At 39.8% G+C, this 5,745-nt stretch overlaps 1 long non-coding RNA gene across 2 annotated transcripts; it reads left to right on the plus strand.

Annotated features, from left to right (window-relative positions):
* The first annotated feature begins 2,422 nt into the window (after positions 1–2,422).
* LOC116092277 lies at positions 2,423–4,337 on the plus strand. 2 transcript variants are annotated; one of them, XR_004119194.1, is made up of 3 exons: positions 2,423–2,484; positions 3,299–3,346; positions 4,193–4,337. It is a non-coding gene; the product is annotated as an uncharacterized LOC116092277 (long non-coding RNA). The 2 variants fall into 2 exon arrangements; XR_004119193.1 differs by lacking the exon at positions 2,423–2,484 and adding an exon at positions 2,752–2,973.
* Positions 4,338–5,745: the final 1,408 nt, after the last annotated feature.

The following is a 5,745-nucleotide window of genomic DNA, read 5'->3' on the forward strand; positions in this document are numbered from 1 at the left end:
AGGCCAGCCTGGTCTACAAAGTGAGTTTCCGGACAGCCAGGGCTCCAGAGAGAAACCCTGTTTCAAAAAAAAAAAAAACAAAAAACAAAAAACAAAAAAACAGGACATGGCCCACCACACCACCCCCTCCGCTGCAAAAGAAAGAAAGAAGAAAGACCGAAAGAAAGAAATGAAAAGAAGAAAAGAAAAGAAAAATCTAGGCAACCCATATATTGAACAGCAGTATCTATCGCCATTTAGGCATGAGTGCTAAAGAGTTCGTTCAGCTGTTGCCGTCCAGCCATTTGCAATCTATGATTTTCCTGGGAGTCAGGGACAAAGCTCTTCCTAATTTAGATATCAGAGCATCTTGTACCCTGCCAATCACTCTCAACTACAATCACCCTGCCAGGCTCTGTGATCATCTAAGTAAGTGAATCCAGACCTAGCCATCTTAGAGCTCAGACTCTGAAGGAAGAACCAGAATTTGAACCAGAAATTATATTTCACACTGAAAACTGCTTCTCCAGGCTACTCTCAGGCCCATGTTTACAGCGGTTGCTTTTTTTTTTCAGCCACAGGAGAACTAATTTCATCATGTTCCTAGAGTTTTGTTTTCTTTCTTCTTATTTCTGCAATATGTTCTTTTCTTCTTGGGTTTGAACGTGACATCTTCTGTCACCATGAGATTTTCTCCCGGCTAGATTTCCCAGAGCCTCTGTCTATTTGCTTTGTATTAGTAGAGACACGATACAGACAGATACCAAGTCCAAGCCACACATACCTTCCTGTTCTTAGCCTTCTTGAACTATGTCTTTTCCTCTGTTATTTCTGAGATGGAGTCTGTATTAGGTGAAAGTCCTAAGTGACTTCCCTAGCTTATAACCCAGCTAGAATGAATGAATATTGTGACCGGAATTTCCACTGAATTCTGACAGTGATAAAGTCTGCTTCTATTCCTACAGAAAGGGGCTTCCAAAACTGATTAAATTACATCTTTATCAGAAGACTTAGATGGCTGACTACCAGAGAAAACAATGGAAGTAAACATAGTCTACGTAGGTACTAAGGAATAGCAGAACCTTTTGTTACACAGAGTTTCTGTGTGTGTCTGTGTATAATAGTACAAAACTTAAAAAAAAAAAAAAAAATGGTGACAGCTTTGTTAAGTCCCCTCCAAGCAACTGTAGCTATTCACCAACTGTGAGTTTCAATGCATATCAGGTTTGACAGGTGAAAGCACTTCTAGACTCAAGGAAGCAAAACCTTACTAAAATTCTGTGGTTAACCTGTAGCCAACATCTTTGTACATTATTTATGGGGACCATTTCTATCACTGACTCTCTCAATACAAAGCATTTAATTTCCTTAGAGAACTTTTATTTCAAAAAAAAATTTTTTTTCTGGAAGTTTCTATCTTAAGCCTATGACCAGCAGGATATTCAGTGTTTTTAACTTGATCTGCCTCTCCCAAGCTCAGTCTTGCGTCATTCAGAAAAATCATTCAAATAGCTTTCACTTCAAAGTACTTCAGCAAAAGTGATTTTTTCCCCCTCACAAAGAATGAGGTCTGCTCTGATTAGCATAGAATCCAGCTAGTTCTTTTTCTATGATCAAGGACAGTTTTATTTTCTACCTGTATCTGGAGGTTCAGAATTTACCAGCTGGAAACATTTTCTCTCCAAACAACAATGTTGAAGTCGACAGGGGTGGAGGTTATAAAGAAACATCTAGTGCTTCCTCAGAAAAGCTTACGTTATATCCAGACCTTGGTTCCCCTGTGTGTTCTGTTCTGTCCTGAGGATGACAAAAGCTTTTACAGAAAGGGAACCTTGCATGATGGGAGGGCTGGAAAGCCATCACCTTCAGGTGAAGAGAGGCCTACAAGTGAAAGAATACAAATCAAAATTCTTTGAACTGCTCTGTCCAAACCTTGCATCACAACCCAAAATAAAAATCAATTCTTCTAGAGGAACAGATCAAAGGAAAGCTGGACTTTTCCTGGGCAGGAAACCAGAGGAAGTTTCCTTCCAGCAGCTTTCTTTTAAGGTGGCCGCAGTTATATCCAGCTTCCTTTATCTGTGTGTGTGCGTGTGTGTGTGTGTTTTGAGCACATTTCAAATCTTGACTTGACTGAAACCAATGTGATACAGTCCATGAGACACTGCCTGATGTGTTAGAATGGTGGCTTGTGTCAGGGCACACCACACTAGGCCCAAACAGTTCTGCTTCTAAGAGGTTTAATTGGGAGAGAGAGTCGTGGTGGTGGCAGAAAGAAAAGGAGAGAGAGAGAGAGAAAAGAGAGAGATAGAGAGGGAGAGAGGCCTTCCCCATATAAATATATATGGGTGATGACATGGTGATCACAGGTAAAGGTGCTAGGTGAGCCCAATGGATTCTGGGAATATGACTGCTGTTGCCTTGGCAACAGGTCTGTGCAATCCGCCTATGTGACATCATGGGATTCAGAGGCCCTGATGCCAACACTCTCTAGCCTGAAGTTAGGTGAGAAGCAATCTGCCACCCTATTGCTACAGTGTTTACACTGAAGGAAGTAACCTCAGGAAGCAAGGTGCACACAGAGAGAGAGAGAGAGAGAGAGAGAGAGAGAGAGAGAGAGAGAGAGAGAGAGAGAGAGAGAGAGAGAGAGAGAGAGAGAGAGAGAGAGGGAGAGGGAGAGAGAGAGAGAGAGAGAGAGAGAGAGAATGAATAGCAGCACACATCTAAAACGTGAATACATCAGTTGGGAATAAGGCTCACTGACTGCCAGTTTGCTTGAAAAATGGCAAGCTCCAGTGACTGGACAAACTACTGTGACAAGAACAACTAAAGAAGAAAAATATTTGTTTAGAGTTAACAATTCCTAGGTTTCTGTCCGTGATCAGCAGTTCATGTTTTCTACGCTGTGATAAGATTGAGCATCAGGGCAGAAAAGTGCATGGACAAGCAAAGGTGGCCAGGAAGCACAGAGAAGAAAATGGGAATGTGGACCAGGTAAAGAGTGATCAAAGTACACTGCATAGGACAGGCTTCCTTAGCTAGGTCTCATCTCCTAAAGCTTCCACAATCTCCTCAAGTTGTACATGAGCTAAGGACGAAGCATTTAACTTACAAGCCTATAAGAAACATTACATATTCAAGACATAGCAATCTATGCTTGCACTAGCTAGAATTTCACTTTCACCCTGAACTAGAAATTAGTTATACATGAGCTCATCTCTCTCTTACATGTATGCTTAAGCAAAGCAGCATTTCTCTTTGAAAGCTTCAGAGACTTGTGACTCATGTACTTATTGTTGTGACATTTTTTAATCCATAGGTCTCAACTCTGGGCTCAAAATATCTCCTATAGCTCAATCTATAACAAGTAAGTCCTCTCATATAGAAAAGGAGGGAAATGTATAAAGAGAATGTGTCTCTCCCTTTAGATAAAAATATAAATACCATATGTACAATGTACAAAATTCTCACTATAGTTGAGTTACTTGAGCATTTCTACCTGCAAGAGAGGCAGCTAAAACTGTTATCTATAATCTCCAGCTCTATGGAAAATTCTGTTATTATGTAAGATTTCTGGGAGATAATTAATAATCTCCAAAATACGCTTCTATTAGGGAAGGAGGGGGCTGGTTGGTTTGGGGAAAGTTATCCACTACAACAACTTGGTAGAATTTTTGCTATTCTAGAAGGTTTCAATAACACATAATTATGTTTCACTCAAGAATCCCTAGCTGTAGCAATGCCAATACAAATGAACCTACCTTTTTACCTCTTTTATTATGGGGTGCCCAAAAAGGGGGCAACAGAGACGAAAAAGGAGAAAAGTGAGAAAAGCGATCCTACCTTTCTACATAAGAGTATCTGTGCCTGGCAGTGGTGGCACACACCTTTAATCCCAGCACTTGAGAGTCAAAGGCAGGCAGATTTCTGAGTTCAAGGCCAGCCTGGTCTACAGAATGAGTTCCAGGACAGCCAAGGTTACACAGAGAAACCCTGTCTTGAAAAAAAAAAAAAAAAAGTATCTGCATGGTCACTAGCTCCTTCCTTTCTTTCATATTTCTATTGTTTCTTAATTTACACATGAATTTTTAATTGAAAATCAGAAAATATCATAGATATTAAAATGTATTCTTGATCTTGACAGTTGAATAATAACATTGCTAAATGTTATTAAGTCTTAATAGGGGCCGTGGACCTTTTCTTTTCTTTTTAGTGACAGAATACAATACGACCTCAGCTAGACTGGAGCATGGCTCGAACCAAGCCTGGAAAACAATCACCAAAACCAAAAACCAAAAGAAAGAATGTATACTGTGTTGAAACTGCCTGTGTTGAAACTGCCTGTGTTGCTTCCCCGAGTTTGTTCCTGAATCTAACTTCATTGATTCAGTGTGTATCAATAACAGTATGAAAACTTTCTCTAACAAAAATAGTTAGGGCAGAAAACATAGTACTTTTGATATGCCAGCACTCATGTAGGAGTTCTAAAAACACTACCATATTTAATATTCTTGATAACCAAAAAGTGGTATTTCATTGTCCTTGTTACAAAGGCAGAACATTTGAAGGATCAATAAGTGAAATAGCTTTCCCATAGCCACATTATCAATGGATGTAAAGGCAGTTTCTGAATCCAAGGCAAACTGACTATAGATGCTTTATATGCTTTGAATTTTTAAAAAGTATATGAGTGTCTAGTATACCTGGATACCGTGTGTGTGTGTGTGTGTGTGTGTGTGTGTGTGTGTGTGTGTGTGTATGGTGGCTTTAGAAGACCAAAGACAGCATCAAATTCCCCAGAACTGAAGTTGCAAAATAGCTGTGAGCCATCATGTGAGTTCCAGGAATCAAATCCTCCAGAAGAATAGCTATTACTCTTAACTAACATCTCATCTCTCCAGCCCAGCATATATGCACTTAAAAACAATTAATAAAATTCCACAAAAGAAAAAAATGTATTGATTTTGCTCCTTTTTCATTTCTGTGTTATTGTTTATAGCACTCTGCAATGTGATTTCTGAGTAAAATGTTTTTATAACTATTGTTATTGACAGATATAAACCTAATATTTTCATTTTACCTGCTACTAAGATAATTATTAAATTATTATAATGAAATATTCCATGGATTGTTTTTAAATATTTCTAAAAAGTTAGTATCAGGGTTACAAATTTTGAGATGGATGGATGACACCATCCCTCAACTGGGGGCCATGCCTGTGTACTGAAGGTGGTCTCTACAGGTTCTATCTCCCCTCTGTTCCATGCTTTCAGCCACAATCATCCCTGTTGGGTCCTGAGAGTTTCTCTCTTCCCTGGAGTCTGGGATCCTCCAGTGGCTACCACCAGGTCCTCATCCCTCACTGCTCCATATTTTTATTCGATTTCCTGACACTTTGTACCTCTCTCCTGTACCCTCCAGTACCTGATACTGCCCCCACTTTTTCCCTCCGCCTCCTCTCTCCCTCCCTGGTCCTCTCTCTATCCACCTCCCTCAATCCTCCTGTACCTCCTCTATGCAGGACTGAAGCATCCACACTTCGGTCTTCCTTCCTATTAAGCTTCCTATGGACTGTGGGTTATATCATGGGCATTGTGAGCTTTTGGGCTAATATCCACTTATCAGTGAGTATATACCATAGTTCTCTTGTGTCTGGGTTATCTCACTCAGGATGATATTTTCAAGTTCCATTCATTTGCCTGTGAATTTTATGAAGTCATTGTTTTTAGTGGCTAAGTAGTACTCCATTGTGTAATTGTATCACAT

Source organism: Mastomys coucha, unplaced genomic scaffold, assembly GCF_008632895.1.
Source record: "Mastomys coucha isolate ucsf_1 unplaced genomic scaffold, UCSF_Mcou_1 pScaffold15, whole genome shotgun sequence".
In the NCBI taxonomy this organism is placed as follows: domain Eukaryota; kingdom Metazoa; phylum Chordata; class Mammalia; order Rodentia; family Muridae; genus Mastomys; species Mastomys coucha.